The 23,368-nt window shown below is 42.5% G+C and overlaps 2 long non-coding RNA genes across 2 annotated transcripts; both read left to right on the plus strand.

Moving 5' to 3' along the window:
• The first annotated feature begins 10,008 nt into the window (after positions 1 to 10,008).
• LOC145429311 (uncharacterized) lies at positions 10,009 to 10,966 on the plus strand. The gene is made up of 2 exons (XR_013909546.1): positions 10,009 to 10,176; positions 10,798 to 10,966. It is a non-coding gene; the product is annotated as an uncharacterized LOC145429311 (long non-coding RNA).
• A 2,844-nt stretch (positions 10,967 to 13,810) lies between these two features.
• Positions 13,811 to 14,235, plus strand: LOC145429312 (uncharacterized). The gene is made up of 2 exons (XR_013909547.1): positions 13,811 to 13,978; positions 14,067 to 14,235. It is a non-coding gene; the product is annotated as an uncharacterized LOC145429312 (long non-coding RNA).
• Positions 14,236 to 23,368: the final 9,133 nt, after the last annotated feature.

Below are 23,368 nucleotides of genomic sequence, written 5' to 3' on the forward strand. Positions count from 1 at the left end.
ACGCTCTACACATCCGACTGCTCCCCTACCCATCTCTCAAACACCATCATAAAGTTCGTGGATGACACCACAGTGGTTGGACTCATCTCAAGGGGGGATGAGTCGGACTACAGAGATGAGGTCAACAGACTGACTGAGTGGTGTTCAGTTAACAACCTCCAACTGAACACCACGAAAACTAAAGAACTTATCTTGGACTTGAGGAAGGGCAGAGTAGACCCGGCCCCACTTTACATTCACGGGAACTGTGCAGAGAGGGTACACTCCATGAGGTTTCTGGGCGTGCAGATCTCTGATGACCTCTCCTGGACTGCAAATACCACGGCGGTGGTTAAAAAGGCCCAGCAGCGTCTCCACTTTCTGAGAGTGCTCAGGAGGAACAACCTGGAGGAGAGGCTGCTGGTGACATTTTACAGAGCCACCATAGAGAGCATCCTAACGTACGGCATAACAACATGGTATGCAGGGTGCTCAGCTGCGAACAGGAAAGTACTGCAGAGGGTCATCAACACAGCCCAGAAGATCACTGGCTGCTCTCTGCCCAGCCTGGAGGTCACTGCAAACTCTAGGTACCTCAGCAGAGCTGGCAATATCATCAAGGACCACTCTCACCCCAGCAACCAACTGTTTGAACTATTACCGTCAGGCCGACGGTACAGGTCACATAAAACCAGGACAAACAGATTCAGGGATAGCTTCTTTCCCAGAGCTACCACCGTAGTAAATAAGCACAAAAACAATTGAACCTATTCCATACCGTCACTGTCATTATATTATGCTGCTATTCATACTGTCATTATATTAATGCTGCTATCCTGTATATATTGTACATACTATTGTCTGAGTACTTACGATTGTTTTTTTTGTACTTTTTATATTTTACATTTATATTTATTATTGAAACTTGCACCAAGGGAGTGGCACTCCAATTTCGTTGTACTCTGTACAATGACAATAAAGGCTATTCTATTACATATAGTCCTGGCTAACACAAAGGAGAGGTATTTTTGTGATTTTACTTACATTTCTGACAGTGGTTAAACTCAGTGGTAAAAGGCAGTTCAGAACCTGAAGATGTTAAAGCATGGTTGTAGGCTTTGTCGATTGTGGGAGGATGATAGTTCCTTACATGGATCTGGATTTCATCTCTTCCAGCCAGAGGGTTCAATCTATCAAAGCTTCTGTCTCCAAGACAGATGTATTGGATTTCAACATTCAGCGCAATGACACCTGCTGAGCCAAACGATTAGTTTAAAATGTTTCCTCTGAACAAGTTGACATGAAATATACAAATACAGAATGCTTACTACAAAACTTGTAACCTCACATTACTGAATTATGCTGCTTTGTTTTTGATATTTGTGAAATTGTTTTAAAAAAGATACATATGGGACAAGGAATAGACGTGATTTGTGACTCTTTTAACAAATCAGGTGACAAACTCCAAAAGTGTGTTTGTTGACAAAGATAGAATAATCTTTTGAAACCTCAAATTATTGGTGAAAACTGTGAATTACCAATGCAATTTGGTGTCTTCCACAGAAACTACAGGGAAGCAATCTAGTCACAGTAAAGCAAAACACAAGAGGTTTTCAGTGTAGGCCCATATACCTCCTTCCAACCAGGTTCACCTTGTGATTGCCAGAAACCTCCAGGAACCACTCGCCAACTGGTTAAGATATAAACGTTTTTCTCTAACGAGCTTTAGTTCGATGGGGTCGCAGGCCAGTCTCTAGGTCTGTGTGACTGAGAGCTTCCCTCTTGTTTTTTTCTTCTTTGATGTTAGTCTTACTTTTAGGTACATTTCAACATTATATTACTGGCTCAGAAAGACTGATGGCTCCTTTTTGATGTGCCATCTTGGCATGTCCACCAACTTCCTGCCAACTTCCTGTCAGGAACAAAAGCAGATTTGAAAAAGAAAGGAACCCTTAAGACATCCACATTTAAGGTGTCAAGGTGCCCTCTCCTTGAAGTATTTGAACCTCTGATTTAGTCTGATGTCATCCCACTAAGGATAATTTCCAAACATCCCTCTGGTACAGACACGATCAAAGAGAATTTCTTTGTCTTCAGTTCAGACAGATTTAACAGCATGTGGTTTCATTCTCGTCACCTCCTCAATAGCCCCCTGGGGGAGCCGTGATGTAGGATAATGTAAACTGTGCAATGGACCTAATCCAATGTTTTTTCAATTGGGCCAAGGGTTTGAAAAATAATAATGAACAGTGCTCTCGCCAGCCTGATGGTGCAGTGACCATGTCGTATTCAATCTGTCCAGCGGTAGAGTGAAACCTCATAAGCATACAGTATCTTCTCTAAAATCATGCAGATGGAGGGTAAGCTGACAGTAGGTGCATGTCTGGGTTTCTACATGTCCTGTCACAGAATGTGGTTAATATGTAAGCATGTCACTATGGTTAAAGTAAACTGATGGACCGCAGAGCTGTACTGATCCTTAACTGGTGTGCCTTAAAATTTTAAAGTTTGTTATGGTCCTAGGGTTTTGTGCTGTTCTTGAGTATTTAATTATTAGTTCATACATGAGTTCTGGGGTTTGTTTTGTTTCCACTTGGGGTCTTTTATGCTTAGGCTTCAGTTCATATGATATTTTTCACTTCCGGTTCTTCTAACAACAATTACAGTGACAAGTTCTCGGTTGTTGTTTTTTTTGTAAAATTAGTGATTTTTTTACCCTCTTTTTGTTATTGTAGCATCACCAGTGTCTCTTTAACATTTTTTTTCCATCCATCCATCCATCCTCTTCTGAATATCCAGTTGAGGGTCGTGGGGTGCTGGAGCCTATCCTAGCTACTAATTAATACAGTTAAAACAGTTAGTGCCTCAGGTGGAGGAGTTTAAGTATCCCTGGGTCTTGTTCACAAGTAAGTGGAAAGCATAACACAAGATTGGCAGATGGATTGGGGCGGGTGCTCTAAGATCTGTTGTGGTAAAGTGTATTGAAATGTGTATTAAAAGTAAAGCTGTCGATTTACTGGCCAATCAGCGTTCCTACACTCTCCTATGGTCATGAGCTCTGAGTAGTGACAGAAAGAATGAGGTTGTGAAAGCGGCAGAAATGAGTTTCTTTCGAAGATTGGCTGAGACTTTCCTTAGAGATAGTGTGAGGATTCGGTCATTCGAGAGAGAATCAGAGTAGAGGAGATTTCTACTCCTCCACATCAAAAGGAGCCAGTCCAGGATGCCTGCTGGACGCCTCCTAGATAAGGTATTCTGGGTGTGTACCAGGAGGAAGCCCGAAGCAGATCCAGGAATCACTGGAGAGATTATGTCTCTCGGGATGAGCTGGAAGAAGTGGCTGGGGTGAGAGAAGTCTGGGCTTCTACGCTCTGTCTGTTGCCCCCTCGAACCAAACGTGGATGGATAGATGGATGGATGGATGATTGAAAATGATGCAAATGATGTGTAAAAATCTGTGATGTGTATGATTCAAAGCTGGGTTACTGGTGTGAATGGCGAACTGGCTCCAACCACCTAATGCAGACTTTTCTTACTTTTATAAAAGTGAAAAACATTCATGTTGTGTTGATGCGCATCAATTGGTACATATGAGAGTGGACTGATGAAAATAATGTTGGAAAACTCCAGTTGTGGAAGATCAAAAATTCAAATTGTCATCCAGAAACACACATCAGTACATTAAAGATCATGACTAAATCATGAGCTGCTGTAAGACTGGTTGTGTAGTCCTTCCCTTCCTTTGTCAAAGTGTCTGTTTTAGCTCCCTGTCTTGGTTTGCTCACCTTTTTTTTTGTTTACTGGGACATATTTTTATACTCGTGAAATATGTTTGTGTAACTTTCTGGACTTAATATGTGCAGAAATATTGAAAACAGCTATTAAAGCAAATTTTATTCAGCCTTTAGCCTCCTGCATTTCAGCCCTAACCTCTACCCTCCACACACTCTGACAAAGTTATCATCATAAACACTAATTCTTTGTCTGCCAATAATGAAAACAACTGCAGTTAATGAGCAAAAGCGACTCCTTAATTAAAGGAAAATCTTGTGCACAATTACAGAGACATACACTCTCATACTGTGTAAAGAAAGAGGAGGAGGGTTCAGCTCACACAATCTATTAAATGCTTACTCTCTTTTAATATTACATTATGCAAATGTGTGACAGTCCAACCCTAAAACATGCCGTTCTGTGTAATGAATTACATTTAAATGCTTTACTAATGAGCTTTAAAAACTGTTACAGCTACATTTCTGATGTCCCATGAGACATTCTCATTAGTTTCATTAAGCTTACTTTAGTGTATGCCAATAGCCTCCCAACAAAAGCTTGTTATCAGCCTGCAACACACTATACAAATGAAACTGTGAATTTCCTGTGAGTAATGCCTGTTCTGTCTACTGCTAGCTCTGCTTAGAAATGACTGGGATGAAACGGGAAGCTCACTGGAGACTGTGATGATTATAATGAATGTAAATTGACACACCACCAGAGAAAATATGGTCTATGGAGAGGAAAACTCATTACAGTTTAGGACACATGGCATTACAAGAGCAAGTCATCAAATTTCACAATCCACTTATTCGTTATTGTTTTTCAAAGGACGGGCAGGCTATGAATCCAAGAGTTTAGTAGAGTGGACTCGGAAAAATAAAACCGAGCTGCAAAAGGTGCTTGTTTTTGTTCATGTGGGTTTGCTCATGGAGCATGAAACCGCTGAAGCATGAGGGGATTTGCAGGAGCTGTTACAATTGCAACACCACAGAGACCGTGGTATGTTGATGTTCCCATGGACAACCATGATGTGAATGCTTACACCTGGGATTTTGCAGCATTTCACATGTAATGATGGTGAGAAAAATGGAGAAATGGCAATTAATCACTATCCTTATCTTATGGGATCTCAAGTGTGAGAGTCTGGCTCCTGTTATAAACCTGAGTGAATCTTTAAAAGAGACCACAACAAGCTAGAAAGATAGGAATGACCTGACATACAGATTCAATAAAAAGCATCAGTGATTTGTCTTTGTCCTGTCTTCTTTCACGCCTTCATCTCCTGAAGCCTGCACTGTTATACCTACCATGCATTCAAGCGGAAAATTTAAAAGTCTGTCAATAGAGCAATGCTCAGCACTGGTGGGCTTATCCTTATATATCCATGAGTGTGGAGACAAAGTCAATAAAAAGATCTGAAACTTGCCAGCTATATTACCTATATTATCTGTTTGTTTCATTATGCAGTTCAGATTTGGGACTGGGAATACATTTGACCTTAAAGATGATTAGAGCTGCAAAGAATTATATTAATTCATCAGTTAATCTGAATAAATTATAAATACATAAATTCTTCTTTTACGATGGGAACAAGTTAAACCACCTAATTCCATTTTGAATTCAAAGAGTGAAACTTTGAAATGTACTTCAGTTCAGCTCATATAATGTAGAGTCTAGAACATTGCAGTGAAAACCAACAATCCTCTCAACACAGATGAGGTCACAGTATGTGTGCTGGAAGGGGGGTGCCTTTCAAACAGGAAGACACCACTCCCATGTGCAAGTGCAAAGACCAGTTGAGTTGTAGGGAGGGGAACACGAAGGAAGAAAAAAAAAAACATACAGATATAAATGGGTTGGTCCAAGTACTTTATACATGTGCCTTATTCACCCATTTCTATCCAAGCACTTCTTTGCTTTCTATTTAACGTTCACACACCAATGATCACATCAGAGAGAAACTTAAAGTTCAGTATGTTGCCCAAGGATACTTTCGTATGTAGTTCGGAGCAGCTATTGACCACCAGCCTCTCAATTGGTATATTACCTGCTTGGCCTCCTGAGCTACAGCCACTCCAACAAAAAGTCAGACAACCCAACCACTTTGTGTGTTCAGTCCATTTAATGGACGCTTTTAGGTGAAATCAGCCAAATCAAGTGGACAACCACCACTGGCAGAGCATGTGCAGCACTGATCAGCGCTGACAACATAATTATGAATAAATCATATGAAAATACTATCGCTCTTTATAAACATATGTTCAGAGAAGCTGTTGCATGGCTAACTGAGGAATATCATTTGGTGCAAAACTTCAACCTGGACTCTAATTATTGGAAGGCAGATGCACTTTTAAAAACAAAACTAATTATGACATACGTTGCACTTCTCTTGCACACAAAGACTTCTAGTCTCTGATTGCTTTTTTTTCTTTTATGTGCGACATGTGAACAAATGGAACTTTTTTGCATTGTTTTAATTCCATATCACATTTACTGTCATTCTTCTACAAAGCAGGTTGAAGAATCTTCTCTTTGTTTCTTTATTTGATCAAACAGCATTTTGCTGTAGATTAGTTTTACTGTAGTGCGCCTTTTTTTCCCTCCAGCTTCTCTGTTTCCACAGCACTGGATGCAGATAAAGCACTCTTTTTTTTTTTAATCTTTAGGTTCCTTTGATTTGTTAATTGCAAGCCAGATGGCAAGTGCTGAAATCTCAGTTCATTGAATAGAAACAGACAGAGAATGAGGACTGAGCCTTTCATGGTATTTGAGATGTGAAAAGTGTAGGTAGGCTAAGCAAAGGCTGGCCAATAAGCTTACCGGCTTGTCTGATTCGGAGCATTTCTGCTTTTGATGGACATGTTTGCAATCCTTGAAGCAAGAGTAATACCATCTCTGGGCAGCTCTGCTTACCCCCTGTTCTCTCTGAGGCTTAGAAATCCATGAAGCTCCTTGACCAGCACAATAAAGACCCCTCCAGCATGTCATGGATATATTCCCCAGCATACCTCCCAGTGGGCTTCTTCACTAAGTGTCTTTCCAATTCAACCGGCTGCTGTCGATACAAGGGAGATTCTGACTTTTAGATTTAGAGTTCGGGACCAGTGAGCTGCTTCACAGAGAGTGAGTTCCATAACCCTGGGGACAATGTGATGTGGTCCTTACACCTACTGGTACATTTCACCAGCAGTCAATCATTCCTATTCACTGAGCACCACACATGAAAATCCACGAGCCATTCTGGGGGCAGCCCTGGCCAGTACTCTATAATTTTCCAGGCTACAACACACCATCCAGCAACCTCACGCTACTGGCTAAAAAAAAAACACTGACTGAGGATTTAGCTTATAACATATTGCACAACGAAAGCTTGGAAGTAACCTGGAAACTAATCATGAGATGAGATGCATCAGGATATATTTTAATCAAAGAATAAGAATGTTCAGACTGCTGATTTATTTTCCATCAACAACAAATCATAATGTTAGACATTAAAGAAAAAAGGAAAAGACCCCCCCCCCCCATTCAAACCCAAACGTCTTTAACTGCATTACAGTGTCTTATGCTCCAATATTCTGTTTGTTACGCTACACTATGCTGTGTTTGTCCTCTTCTTCTCTCTAAAGTGTTGATGTAAATTTGCAGAAATGCAGTAGGGTTTGTAACTATGAGAGAAATCCCCGGTAGCAAGTGCTGTGCCGAAAAAGCTTCAATTTCACTCTCTCTGTGCAGGTCGCATTCATCACCACATCACCCACTCTGATGTCCACACTTTTTTCTATTACATGCCTAACTGGTGCTTTGTGACAGAGCGGGCCTTCAGTTGTGCTGTAATTTTTCAGTTGCTGTCAGTTAGCCTGGCTTTTATCATACAGTACGGTATTAACAAATTGCATTTCCCCAAAGCTTGACTATGCAATTTACCTGACTTACGTAAGCCGAGAACACGTGGATCCACCTGTGAGGAGTGTGAATGCGTTTTCTGTTTTTTTAATGTTTTGGTTAATGGACACCTAGGATGAAACACTGTTAGGGAGTTCTTGCTTATTAAAAAACAAACAAACAAACAAGCGAAATGATACAAAGACATGACAGCACCTCTTACGCTCTGACCCTTGCTATTCTTACACTTCTTATCAACATAACAAAGAATGTCAACTGGACAAAATAAGGTTGACATGACAAAGAGAAGGGGGAAAAAAAATCAATAAAAAACTATTTTGGAAGTAAAACTGTGTTTCTGCCTAAGGGGAAACAATGAGTTTGTTTTCAATCAAGAGAAATCCCCACTCTGTCCTGCACTTGCTTTCCCTCTGCCTCTCCATTCTTCTTGGTCAAACACACACTGAAGGACCACTCTGTTTCTGGAGGGCAAGAAATCCTATTACTTTTGAAACCACCTCGGTGGCACCAAATAATAGCCCAGCTGGGTGCTTGATTGCTCTGACAACTGGCACTGATACAGAGGTAACTAGTCATTCTACTGTATGTGTTGCTGAAACTTTCCCTTTAGGGCTGAAGAATATGTTTTTGCACTGCCCCATGCAGTTCCTATGATGCATTCACCGGTAGCTGTCGCTTACAAATGATTAGCATTCATATACTGTAGACCAAAGACAGCTTGAGTTGCGACTCAAAGTAAATGTAAAAATGGCATATTGTGATATAAAAAAATATCTATAATAGATGATTTATTAGAAGTGTGCAGTAAAGTAAAGCTTGTTTGTTTAAAGTTGACTGATGGATGTAAGTTAAAATAAGAGTGATAATTAGTTTCCAGTAGGCAACGCTTATCTGTTGTTAAGTTAAACAACAAAACAACAACCCAAGAGATGCACTCTATATCTTTTGCATTTCTTCTCTCATTACCGTTGTCTCCCATTACTGGTATCCTTTTCGTGTCTCAACTCTTCACTCTTCACTTGCTTTTCTGTGAAAGCAACACTATAAAAGGTCCTGCTCAGCCTGACTCAGCCTGAAGGCCAAGGGACTGTACGGCTCCCTTGACAAAGTGAGTCTGCTCACTTCCTAATGACTCCTCCACCACAGGCAGATCCAAGGTGAGAAATAATAGGAAGGGAATAGCCAGTGGAGGGGAAGCACCTGTAAGTTTTGTTAGACTGGACAGTGAATTTGGTGAACTATACAGCTGTTTCTATCCGAGTCGGTAAAAGCACCATATAATGAGTCTGTAAATAGAGTTAGATAATGTAGCTCTTTCCGCCCTTTTCAAGCTCTCTGGGGCTTGATGTCTTTCCCAATTTCTCTCAGAGTAACTCTCTCTTCCTGTCTCTTTCTCTCACACACAAACAATCAGCAATAAACATCAAGGACAGTACATAACTCTAATCAATAGAATTCCCCCATTAGTGCTGCTACCTACAGATGACCAGATCCTAATTTCATCATGAAGCTCACTCAGAGAGCTAACATCAAATTTTATGTCATCATAGCACAACCTTTATGTTAGACTTTGATGAACTACTGTAGCACATTGATTCTGTTATTATTCTGTTGTAGATTTGCTGCTCTGTTTGGGATCATTGTCCTGTTGCGTGACCTAGTTTAGGCCAGGTTTAAGCTGTTGGACAGACAGCCCACTATGAAAATAGTAACCACAGCCCTAATTACCAGATTTGGCACCCTGCAACTTTTGGAGATGTCATGGTGTGTGCTTTGGCAGGCAGGAGGTTGGACGCAAATGCAGGAATCGTATGCAGAATGAAAGTTAAAGCGGCAGCTTTTGTTGCTGAAAAAACTTTTAGAAGAAATAAACTTCACAAAAAACAAACTAAAACCTAAAACATGAAAACCAGAAACTAAACTGGACTAAAGAAACTAAATACTAAGCATAAACTAGAAAAACAAACCAGTAACTTAAAAACTTCATAATGCTGCCAAAGGGAGGAAAAATAGCACAGTGACGGTACAACACAACAACTAACAGAGAAAAACACAGGGCTTAAATGCACCAGGGAGTAACGAGGGAATGGAAATCAGGAGGGACGCACAGCTGGGGCTAATCGAGGCACAGGAAGCAAAGCATGATACACTGACATAGGACACAGATTGTCAAAGTAAAACAGGAAACACGATGCAAAGACAGACTCAGAGATACAGGCTTCACACTGAGATTGTCAGGATCTGACGGCGCCATGACCGGTCGACCTGCCAGTGTGTGTATATCTGTGTGCGTGTGTATGTGTCTCTCCTATCGCCCTGTCTTCCCCTCCGGCTCCGCTGTGATGTGTTAGGAGGTAACCTAGCAACAGGCTACCTCCGACCCGGAAGTGCTGTCGCCCGGAGCTGCCGCACCTGCAGTCAATCCACCAGCTGCTGCCAATCAACTACCATCTTCAGCAGGGCTACTTAATGGTGTGGCTGAGCGACAGACAGCGCTGGAGTATTGCACTAAGCCTGGTAGTATGTCTGTGAAGGTTCTCAGTCATCCAGGTCATCGTAGTCAAAGGAGCTTGCAAAGAAAAGCGTCTGGACTTCTTTAAGTTACTTGAAGACGTTTCACCTCTCATCCGAGAAGCTTCTTCAGTTCTAAGGTCAAATGGTGGAGAGTCCCAGATATAAACCTAGTGGGAGTATCCCCCCCACAGAGGGACAAAAGGACCCCCTGATAATCTATAATCCATCTATAATCCAGTTTTGAGATCCCTTCCCAGACGCCTTAACGCCCACTCACATCCTGGGCCATCTGACCTCAGGAATTCGCATGATAAGGTGGGGCCAGGTTTCACAATGAACACACCCGAAACTCTGGCTGATTGGGACCCACACCCAGTTTCACACCTTGGCTCAGGCGATTAGAGGATCATCAGGGGGTCCTTTTGTCCCTCTGTGGGGGGTCACTCCCACTAGGTTTATATCTGGGACTCTCCACCATTTGACCTTAGAACTGAAGAAGCTTCTCGGATGAGAGGTGAAACGTCTTCAAGCAACTTAAAGAAGCCTGGTAGTGTTTTCGAGTCGCTAACGTTAACTGTCTGATCTTCGTACTCATTCTGCTGTCGTGTGTGTGTGTTCACCCAGGGATTGACGGAGGATTTACGGACACTAAGGAAGCACTTGGAGGAGAGACGGGCACTCACTACCACGCACGGGCTTACACGGAAGGAGGGACGCACTATCACCATTGTTGCACATTTGAACTGTTGTCACCTTGCTGCACTGTAAATAAATGCACTGTCATTATTTCTGAGCTCCGTGCCTGAGTCCACTCTTCAACAACCGTGACAGAATACTCCAGCCAGCCATGAACTCAGCGGACTCAAACCCAGTTCAGCAAGAGCTCTCTGTTCAGGGCGAAGTTTTGGACCGCCACGAGAGCATGATGAAACACATCATGACGGAACAAACAGCGATGCGACAGGTGCTTGCAAACATTCAATGTATGTTACTCACCGCGCCCGGCACCTCAGCTAAAAATCCGCAACCCACTCCATCAGTAAGTGTGGCTGCAGCTTGCCCACTACCCCCTTCGCCTCCACCACCTCCACCTAGGCGAGAACATACATTACCGGTTCCGGAGGAGTTTGATGGAGATATAACAAAGAGTCGAGGCTTTCTGATGCAGTGTTCATTGATTTTCAGACAACAGACACAGGCTTACGGCTCAGATTGTGTGAAGATCACGCTTATGGTGGAATTGATGACTGGCCGGGCGCTGCAATGGGCACAAGCCGTTTTAAATGTTCAACCGAATATCTCCTACCAGGATTTTCTGACCAAGTTCCGCTGTGTGTTTGATAAAGGAACGGATGTAGATGGCGCTGCTAATCGTTTGTTTACCCTAAAGCAGGGATGTAAGAGTGTCGCGGATTTCTCCATTGACTTTTGGATCCTGGCCGAGGAGACGGGCTGGGCAGAAAACGCACTCCGGGGAGCCTTCCTGAACTGCCTAAACGAAGAACTCAAACGTGAGTTAGCTACGAAAGAGCTACCTAAACCCCTTAGCGCTTTGATTAATATGTGCATTCAACTGGATAATCATACGAGAGAGTTCGTTAGACAGGCAGGTGAAGGACGACGGCTGGCAGGGGGCGCCGATGCGCCTACCGGGTTGCTTCCTTCTCACTGGCGAGAGGAAGAAGAAGACCCAGCAGAGGATGAGGAACAGCCGATGCAGCTGGGCCGGGCTCGGTTCGGTGCTTCGCATCGGAGGAGAAGACAGTGCACGGGTGAGTGCTTCGTGTGTGGGAAAAGGGGACACTGGGCTGATACCTGTCCGAAGCGAGTAAAAGACTCCGCCCGCCAGTAGCTGTGGGGATACTGGCGGGTGCTACGGCTAACTCTGTTCCCCATCTCAGTTGTCCGGCCAAGCTGATTTTTCATTCCCTTACTCACCCGTGTAGCGCGCTGATTGACTCTGGAGCTGAGCAGAGTTTTTTTGGATGAATCACTAGCTCATAAATTAGTCGTACCCATTGTTCCTCTCCCTGAACCTCTCCAGGTTTCGGCTCTTGACGGCAGCCCTCTGACTACGGTCACTCACCGCACTCGAACCATCACACTCACCCTCTCTGGCAATCACTCGGAGCAGCTCAGTTTGTTTCTTTTTAAATCTCCTGATGCTCCCCTTGTGTTGGGCTATCCCTGGCTGCAACAACATAATCCGCAGATCGACTGGGCCACGGGCCGTATTTCGGGGTGGAGCGGTCAGAGTCACGCTTTGTGCTTGCGCTCCGCGACTTTTGGTGCGACGGTCGCTGGCTCCGCGGAGCCTGTTGCGCCTCCTGATTTGTCTGGTGTTCCGCCTGAGTATCATGACCTGGCCCAGGTTTTTAGCAAAGACAAAGCCTCCTCGCTTCCGCCCCATCGCCCGTACGACTGTGGCATTGATTTGATTCCCGGCGCTCCCTTGCCCACCAGTCGGCTTTATAACATCTCCAAGCCCGAGCGGGAGTTGATGGAACGGTACATTAATGACTCCTTGGCGGCCGGCATCATTCGACCCTCCATTTCCCCTTTGGGCGCGGGATTTTTCTTTGTGGCGAAGAAGGACAAGTCGCTCCGGCCATGTATCGATTTCCGGGGTTTGAATAAGATCACGATCAAGAACAAGTACCCCTTGCCCTTGCTGGCATCCGCCTTTGAGCTCCTCCAGGGCGCCACGGTTTTTTCCAAATTGGACCTCCGCAATGCTTACCACCTGGTGCGGATTCGTGAAGGGGATGAATGGAAAACAGCGTTCAACACTCACCTTGGACATTTCGAGTACCTGGTGATGCCTTTTGGGCTCACCAATGCCCCTGCTGTTTTCCAGGCTATGATTAATGATGTGCTGCATGATCTCCTTAACCACTGTGTTTTTGTCTACCTAGACGACATCCTTGTGTTTTCCCGGAGCCCAGCAGAACATGTGGAGCATGTGAGGCTCGTACTGCAGCGCTTATTGGAGAACCGCCTGTTTGTGAAGGCTGAGAAATGTGAGTTCCATGTTCCAACTGTGTCTTTCCTGGGCTTTGTGGTGGAACAGGGGCGGCTGCGTGCGGACCCAGCTAAGGTCAAGGCGGTGGTTGAGTGGCCAGTGCCCAAGAATGTTCATTGGCCCATTTCCTGTCCAAACTGTGTTGAATCCAGTGACGGTTCGGTTGAGCCTGCCTCGTAACATGCGAACTCACAATGTTTTTCATGTCTCGCAGGTGAGGCCTGTTCGGACTAGCCCGCTGTGCCCGCCTCCCGGGCCCCCGCCACCCGCCCGGATTATCGACGGCGCCCCGGCGTACTCCATCACCCGCATTATGGATGCCCGGCGCCGCGGTAGGGGCTTTCAGTTTTTGGTGGATTGGGACGGGTATGGTCTGGAAGAGCGTTCCTGGGTGCCGCGGTCTGCAATTCTCGATGACGCCATGGTGAGAGAATTCCGCCGCCGGCACCCTGACAAGTTTGGTAGGTCGCCAGGTGGCTCCCATTAGAGGGGGGATACTGTCAGGATCTGACAGCGCCCTGACCGGTCGATCTGCCAGTGTGTGTATATCTGTGTGCGTGTGTATGTGTCTCTCCTACCGCCCTGTCTTCCCCTCCGGCTCCGCTGTGATGTGTTAGGAGGTAACCTAGCAACAGGCTACCTCCGACCCGGAAGTGCTGTCGCCCGGAGCTGCCGCACCTGCAGTCAATCCACCAGCTGCTGCCAATCAACTACCATCTTCAGCAGGGCTACTTAATGGTGTGGCTGAGCGACAGACAGCGCTGGAGTATTGCACTAAGCCTGGTAGTGTTTTCGAGTCGCTAACGTTATTGAAGTGCTGTCTGATCTTCGTACTCATTCTGCTGTCGTGTGTGTGTGTGTGTTCACCCAGGGATTGACGGAGGATTTACGGACACTAAGGAAGCACTTGGAGGAGAGACGGGCACTCACTACCACGCACGGGCTTACACGGAAGGAGGGACGCACTATCACCATTGTTGCACATTTGAACTGTTGTCACCTTGCTGCACTGTAAATAAATGCACTGTCATTATTTCTGAGCTCCGCGCCTGAGTCCACTCTTTAACAACCGTGACAGAGATATGTAACAGAGGGAACATATACAGACAAGGGAGACTAGACATGAGATGTGGAACCAGGTCATGTAAATAGAAAACATGGGGACAGAGACTAAACACAGGCTAAGAAAAATACAAAAGGAGGAAGAACTAAGATCACGAAACACAAACAAACTATAACCAAAAACAGGAATAACAATCATCAAGGAATATTAAATCAAGATCCCAGTACCATGACAGGAGCATGTACCTTGCATCACATTAGTCCTTATATGCACATGGTCAGAGCAGGACTTTTAGTAGCATGCAACAGGAGCACAATGATCCAAAAGGAAGTGACCTTAAAGGACTGGAAAGAGTTGAAGACACATTTCTAAGGCTTTGGGACTCCAGTGAACCACGGTGACAGGCATTAACCACAAATGGAGAAACTTGGATTAGTGGTAAATTTTCCCTGAAGTGTAACTGTACATACACCACCAAAATTACTCCAAAAGGGCTGACAATTCATCCAGGTCACAAAAGAACCAAGAACATCATCTAAAGAACTGCAGGCTTCACTTGTCTCGGTTAAGGTCAAAGTTCATGATTCAAAATGAAAGAAGCTGGGCAAACATCCATGGTGTTCAAGGACAAAACCACTGCTGACCAAAAAGGACAAATTTGCAAATAAAACATCTGGATGATCCCCGAGACTTGTGGAAAAATATTCTGTGGACTTTTATTCTGGAAGAGACAAAAGAGTAACTCTTTGGAAGGTTTGAGTCCTGCTACATTTAGAGTGAAACTAACACAGCATTACATAAGAAGAACATCAACCAACAGTTAATCAGGAATCAAGACTGCCCCAGTTTAAGCTTTTCTTTCTGTATAGCATGTGGACTTATAGCTGAGTCTCAAACATTTTGCCAATGCTTGTGGGTTCCCACACTTTATGAGAAGTTCTCTCTGCGCACAATCTCTCTGAGGATCAATTAGACGTCGGGCACAGAATGGCAGCTGACACATTCAGTGAATCCTGACAGGTCTATTAAAGACAGTGTGTGGCTGGTGATCTTATCATGATGGAGGCCAGTGAAAAAAGCTAGGGCTATTATTTCCCATTGGCTGGTTTTAATTATTCATAAGCCTCACACTAAGTACTGTAAATGCACACATACAGAATAGCACAGACACGCTCTGTCCCATATCTGCAGCAGCTGGAAAATTATTTTCCCAATTAAACTGCTGTTTGCTGAATAAACACTTCCCAGCACACCAGCACCTCCTCAGCGCTGTTTGATATGCAAACTGGCCACCAATCTCTAATTTGCTACCGCTGTAATTGTAAACATTAGCTGAGAGGAGTTTATATATGGCAACACTCCTGATCCTCCCAGCTGCTGTAAGTCTCATCAATTCAATTCAATTTATATGCTTTATATTGTAAGGTAGACCCTAGAATAATACAAAGAAAAGCGAGAAAACACCAAAAATCATATTACCTCCTATACAGCACTTTGGCAACAGTGGGAAGGAGAAACTCCATTGTAACAGGAAGAAACAGCAGAACCAGGCGAGGAGCGCCCATCTGCCGTGACCAGTTGCCAGTTAATGGATAAAGACAGGACAAAGACATGCTGAGGGAGATATTAATAAAAAGTAATGGTTAAATGCAGAGAGGTGTATAAACATATAGTGAGTAAGAAAGGTGACTGAAGAAGAAACACTCACTGCATCATGGGAATCCCCTAGCAGCCTAGACCTATTGCAGTGTAGGCTCACCAAGGTGAGGTGTTCTCTCTTTCTCTACTATCTATCTCTATTAAAACATACTCCTTCTAGTGCTGCTCATCAGCTGTGCTAAAGCAAAAATAGTGAGTTTTTATACTTTTTCATATCTATAGCTGTGGGTTAATGAGCACTTCTGCGATTGTCAGGCTCATTTTCATGTTGTTTTTCTCAGGTTTGCTCTACTGTCTTTCTGACAAAGGTATACGGTGAAAGAGCTGGAATAGAAGTTAATTTCTTTTTCTCCTCACAATGTAAAGAAAAAGCAGACATTACTTTAAATATTATGCTGGAAATCCACCTTTAATTAAATAAAAGGCACTTTTAAAAGTGTCACTAGGGAATTACACCAGCACGTCTAAGTGAGCTTACATGAGTCACCACTGAGAGAAAGCAACAAAGTGAGTCAGGGGCTAAAGCTTTTGCTGCTTTCACTGGGCAGTGCAGTTTTCTAATAATAAACAGGCTTATCTGTGTTTCTTTATGTGCTAGCAGAAATCTGGGTGCCTGTGGTGCTATACTTAAAGCAGGAATCCAAACTCTAAAGCGCTACCACTACAGGGTTTGGTTCTATTTGTTTATACAAACATGTTAGCCTGGAGATAAGCACTAACTAATGAATTCACACCATCATTTGAAACTGCTGAAAGAGGCAACAAGAGAAAATAATGTAACTTGTGCTCATGCAAAACGATGATGTGCCAGCAGATGAAGAGCAACTTTTTGGCAAAAAAGACTAAATTACATAAAGAAACCCATTGAACCTAAAAATTTGGTGTTATGTTTTTTGCTTGTTTTTTCCACATCAAGTACATGCTCACTGCACTCTAAAACAGCAAAACAGCTGACAGCGAGTTGGACATTTACACTGAAAACGAAATGAGATGTTTGAGCTTTATTTGTGTTTCAGGTACCAATTCAAACCACTGACAGGGATCTCAGTCACTCCTTTAAAAGATTTGAGTCTCACAGTGATGACAAAAAGGCAGGAAGTGCAGTGCGGCCAGGGTAAAAGTACAAATCATGTCATCTGATTAAGCACCACTATTTTCAAAGATCAGTTCAGTCAAGGATCTCAACAAGGTTTGAATTCGCACAATGCAGACTTTACAGTCACGGCTATTCCCCGAGGAGGGCGGATTATGTGCTTCACACTGTATCACATACGTCGATTGTTCGCTGAGCGTGAACATTTAACTTGATATACAGTATAACACATAAGCTCCTTATTTCTCCCTGTCATTGTCTCACCGTAGCAACGGTACACAGACAATGTTTCGCTAATGCACAGCAGCTGGATCAACGTTTTCCACCGCACACAGTGACTTATTGTTCCACTGGGAAATAAAGTTGTAATTGATAATTACACAGAGAGTAGACGAGACTAGGAATAAGCCCACACTTTCTTTCACCACTACATAAAACATGCACAGCATGCTAAATATGGGTGTATATTGCAAAAGAAATGCCCAGTGTATCGTCTCATATTGCACTTCAATCGATGGCAGATGGAAAACAATATTGGCAAGATTTGCAAAACCATTACTGTGAGAGCACTTGTGGAAGATATGAATGCTGCATGGTAATAAGGAAATATTGCACTGCAGACTAAGAATAATGGGTTTTCACCCAGTGGGTGAGTTTCCAGGTTCACTGATCCTTTTTTGCCTTCATGAAGTGGCTGGCTAGTTTTTCATGGCACATTGCTGGCCACATGTTTTTACGTGATTGTTTGCAAGTCACCAGCTGCTTCGTTTAGATGTGGACGGCAGACTGCACACACCAAATTCAGATAACATAATATGAGGTTTTATCCACTAGATTACGGCGCACGCTGGTGAAACGCAATGGTGCTTTAAAACTACACTCCTCTGTTATTTCCTTAACAATTTTCTTATACTACGATTAATAGAAAAGAAAATATCTTCACATGTAACTCAATATCAGGACATGATTTATCATGATAACATGCACAAAAAGATGGCACTAATTAAGCCACACTGCATGAAAACATCCCAAGGATACGAGGATTCTAATCTAAAAGTTTCCCTTATCACACAAGAAATTTAAGCACAAATAAGGCAGTCTGTTGTGTGTTAAAGTTGGCACGATGGTAATAAAAAATAAAAGGAACCAAAGAGGTAGGAACAGAGAGATAATGGGAAAATTACCTTTCACTGAAATCCTAACGTGTGTGTTACTTTTGAGCCTTTATATCAGTTGAAATGCAAACCAAGCTACGGCGTGAGGTCGTGTTTAACGAACAGCACAAGCTGCTGCTACACCTTTTGTCCAGAAACATCACAGATGTGAAAAGTGAAACATTACAAGTGAATGTGACACGAATGAAGCTGATTTACAGACACTGTTTAAACCCAGAGAGGACCGACTGATGGAGTGTGTGTGTGGCTGCTGTGTCTTTAAACTTCCCTTTTTTTCATCCAGCAGATTCAGAGTAACATTAACATCCAGCCAGAGGCTGATTTTCTTGCTTATTCAGTGCCAATCAAAAAAGATCAAATATGCAAGTGTGTTATTAACTGTTCCAATCCGGTGTGACAGTGTCCTTTTTTATGTTACCACTAGCATCTGCTGGGGTATGATCCCTGTTGCACTGGGTCGTGCTCTTTGCTGAGGGAGTTCAAGGAGCAGTGACGGATGAGGTGATTGGCATTAATGTCGTGTGATGCTGCAAATACAGTACTGCCAATACCGATTCGGATACTTTTAACTGGTAAAGGTAGCTAATCTAAAGGAGAGCAGTGTGTCATGATGAGTAGATTCTAATGAGCACTGAATCACTGAGATTTTTATTGTTCACAATAATTAGCATAACACAACAAAGCACAGCTTTCAGCTTTTCATGTATTTTCAAACTGTGTTTGTTGGAGACCTGGCATATAAATGTAAGAGGTATATTTTTTATTTAAAGAAAGAAAACATTAACACAATTCAGAGGATAGAAACAAAGTATACAGAGCTACAGTTTCCTATAGTGTCATTTTCATAGCTTTAACAGTGTTGGTGTCACTACCATCTATATCTGGATTGATCCGCCTATCACTAATTGGCACACCTGTCATGCACTGGTTAATGAGATTCTCGCTATTTCACATGCAGGAGACATGCACACACACACACACACACGCAGAGAAAGACGCAGTGTCAGTGACACGTCTGTTGGCAAGAAGCCGGAGTGAGAGCTGAGAGAGAGAGCGCACCCTGAGCCAGCCAGAACAGCGGGGCGACGGGTGCCAGTGAATTACATGCGTGTGGTTGTAAATAAAGAAATGTGTGAACTTGAGAAGCTGTATCTGTGCTGAGAGAAACTCGCCGGTAACAGTTTTTTGCTGCACTCCCATAGCAAGATGCTCGCTGGGCTATTGGCGTATGTTTGTGTGTAAGTGAGCTTGGGGATTTATGAACCAAACTTAGTGTTCAAAGCAGTGGAAGGATCAAACAATGTAAAGCATCTTAAAGGTCAGGAAAAAATAACACAAATCTAAAATCAACACACTGGCTTTAATATTTCCTAAACCTTGATGTAGTGCGCTGGAGATGTCTGTGTGTATGATCAGTGGATTGCTGCTGAATGTTTAATTCTTGACAGCTGGGTCCAAGCGCTTTAATTCTTTTCTTTTCTTTAACCGACAGCTTCAGAAATTGATGTTGCTTTAAATAAACAACTGAATTTAATTTTACTGTTTCAGCAACACTTGAAGACGCCATCCTCATTCAAGAGCTAGCTAAAGAGCTGTTCTTCATCTTCAAGACAACACTATCTGTGCTGCGATGTTAAATGTGTCAATGTTTATGAATTGTCCAATCAAATACTTAAACAAGGCAGGTAATCCCTGAACATTGGTCAGGGATTGGATTTTCTTTTCTCTTGACGTTCAAACCCTCACCTGCTTTACTGCATTGCTTTTAAAATCTGTTTTTCTCAGCTGTAATTTTTGTGTTGCTTTGTTTTTCCTTTGCTTTCCTTTCTCTATGCTGCACAGTAGCTTTGGTAAAGCACTTGTGACCTTTGTCTCTGTGTGTATTAAATTCACTTACAGAGTTGCTTGCTTGCAGTGTTGGGGATTTTAAAGGATAGAAGGGATTTTGTGGAAAATGATACAAGTAAAAAAAAGTGCTCAATAATCAGGAGTGACTCCCATTAGATCAATGTATGAACAGTCGCTGCTACAAACAACACAAACACCTCTCTTTTCAACCAATGACAGCTTGAACTGTTATAAATAATATAGCGCTGCAGGTGGTTTAACTGATCCACAGTCTCCTGATTAGTTTTTACTCAAACAGTGCTTTCAGACTGTATAATGCATAATTCATATACAGATGGTCAACCAAGTTAGAAACAGCCCAAACCTGCGTCTATATGGACTTTCCTAAAAGACCTTTGCTTTACTGCAAGGAGACTGCACACATTAGGTTAACTGTGGTATGTATTTGTGTGTAGTGTGGTGTTTGCAGTGTGTTCTTCTTCGGACTTCAGTGGTCTTTGCAGTGTTGTATAAGCTGAGCTGTAGGTTTTATAAACATTATGTTATGGGAATTATTGCTCCATCGACACAAGTGGAAGAAAGGAGTAAGGTGATCAATGTGCTTAACGGGTGAAAAACAGAAGAGAGAAATGATTTCTGTATGGATGGCGTGGAATGACTTGTTAAGATAATGGAAATAAAAATGCATGTTTGCTTAAAGAACTAACAATAACATTATATTATTATATATAGTTATATACATTATATATAGTTATATTATTGACATTCTGCAGATCCTCCTTTTGCCACCAATGAACCAGACCTGCTGGCAACTAATTATGGAATTAATTAACCAGCCTTCCTGGAGGACACTGTTTAAACCGCATCCTAAAAATTAAACTTTTACTTAGATACAAATTACTAGCAGAATTGATTGGCTGATTTTGATGAGATCATTAAATGATAAGAAGGTACAGTGAGAAATACTGGTGTTTTGTTGGAAATAATCTGGAGTTGAAGGTTGTGTGCTTTTATAGAGCCCTGCTGATCTGTAAGTATTAATCCACATATATTAATTTAGTTGCAATTATTTTATTCACAGTGTTACTGTATCAGTTTAGATACCAACAAACCTGGATGAGGCTTTAGACCAGAGGTCTCCAACTCCAGGCCTCGAGGGCCGGTGTCCTGCAGGTTTTAGATATAACTGTGGGTCAACACACCTGAGTCACATGATTAGTTCGTTACCAGGTCTCTGGAGAACTTCAGGACATGTTGAGGAGGTTGTTTAGCCATTTGAATCAGCTGTGTTGGGTTAGGACACATCTAAAACCTGCAGGACACCGACCCTCGAGGCCTGGAGTTGGAGACCCCTGCTTTAGACAGACAAAACCCTGGTCAATGAACGATGAGCCACGCTGACGTCATAACTGGCATCAGGTTGGAGATGATGTGAATATTTAAATGAGGATGAGAGCAACGAAATGACTTTAAGACTCCAGCTTTAGATATTATGGAAAATTAGAGTTAAATACAATAAATGCTGACTGAATGGACAGTAGTATAGTGCTGAATTTTGTCTGCACTGACACATACTGTTCATATTTCAGCTTCACTGGGTTGAAATAGAGGCTCGGCTCTTTATTTACCCGTTACTATGGTGAATCCTGGTATCAGAGCTCCATTGACAGTGGATTTCTTTCCCTACCCTTGCACACACTTAACTCGGGGTGAGCATAATTAGAGGGGTTTTTTTTCTCAACTAACTCTGAAAACTCACACCATCTGAAAGTTCAGGGTTAGAGTAATTGTCAAGCCTGCTTTCTGGAGCAGGGCCTGGACATTAGCCATGCAGAAGCAGAATCTCTGCCTCTGCTCAGAAAGCTAAGTGTCTTGTTGAATTATGACAGAACTTGGAAGGATTGCAGAACACCCACAATAAGAAAGTTGAATAATGAGACTGAGATTTTATTGCAAGACACAAAATGAACCAAGAAAACTTCTTTTGGAGACTATTACCATGTGTAAGGCTGGACACTTCATGAACATGACACCCTCGTCTGTTGTTATGTCCAAAACATAAGGAGGTTAATATGGTGTCTTTAATCCTAATAAGTTTGTTCACTATGTGCTAAAATTAAACCCTTACCTCTATTAAATCATAACCAACAATGGTTTAAGCTTTAAACAACACATTGTCATGAAGATATGACAATATTTTAATTACTATTGGTTTAATTATTAAATCAGTATTCCATCTTGAAAGTATGATAGCTACACATCTATATATACGCAGTACTCATCTCTTTAGCACGCCTCATTTCTTGATATTTTGCTTCCAAGCCAGACTTTCTTGTCGAGTGGTCTTGAGCAACAGTTCACCAGGCATTCTGAAGGTCTTTCAAAGTTTCTCTTTGGATAATGGATAAACTATAAGTCACTCAAGCATAAAAAAACACACCTAACTCAAAGAATGGTTCAGTGATGTGTCTACACATAACAAACAACTTAGCAAAGAACCAATTTTAAATTGTATCTTTAGGCACTGTAGCAGAAAACACATCATTTGTTCTCATTTCTCTATTTGAATCTCTGAAAAATTCCAAACTTAAAACGGTTTGAAAGGCATAAAAGGAAATTTTTGCACCAACAAGGTGATTCCCAAAGAACTATTAGTCAAAACTTGGCATTTCCTGCTTTGAATTGTAGCCCTTAAAAAAATTGAGGATTTTTTGTGGCAGGCCACTTCTTTTAACTATCTGCAGCAGATGAATAGTCCAGTGTGAAAGGCTTGACCCTGGACCCAAGAGATGTATCTGGCCCTTAAGTTGATCCATCTACTGTTTACTGATGCTGCATCAGAAATGGCTAGAACTGTTAATTGATGAATCCAGATTTAAATTTTAGTTTCAAATTGTCATCAGTAAGTACAGAGAAGATCAGGAGAGAGGTACAACAGTGAGTGTGTAGAGCCATCTTCAAAACACGGTGGAGGCTCTGTCATGTTTGTGGCATTTCATTCAGTGGTGTTGGGGATCTTATCAGCACTGATGAAATTATGAACTCAGAAATGTCAGCTGGAGCTGGTTTTGATGCACATTGTAATACCAACTGGAAAGCTTCTGATTTGCTGCAGTTTTTTTTAGCATGACAATGATCCTGAACACACTGTCAACAAGGTAAAAGTGTACTTAGATAAAAAAGCAACTATCAGTCATGGATTGGCCTCCCTGGAGCCGGAACTTCAACATTACTGAAGCAGTGTGGGAATCTTCTTTACAGAGCACAGAACAAAAGGCAGCTAACATCCAAAGAAGAGTTTGAATGTCCTTCAAGAAGCCTGGAGAACTATTCCT

This window comes from Astatotilapia calliptera, chromosome 6 (genome assembly GCF_964374335.1).
Source record: "Astatotilapia calliptera chromosome 6, fAstCal68.1, whole genome shotgun sequence".
Taxonomy (NCBI): Eukaryota; Metazoa; Chordata; class Actinopteri; order Cichliformes; family Cichlidae; genus Astatotilapia; species Astatotilapia calliptera.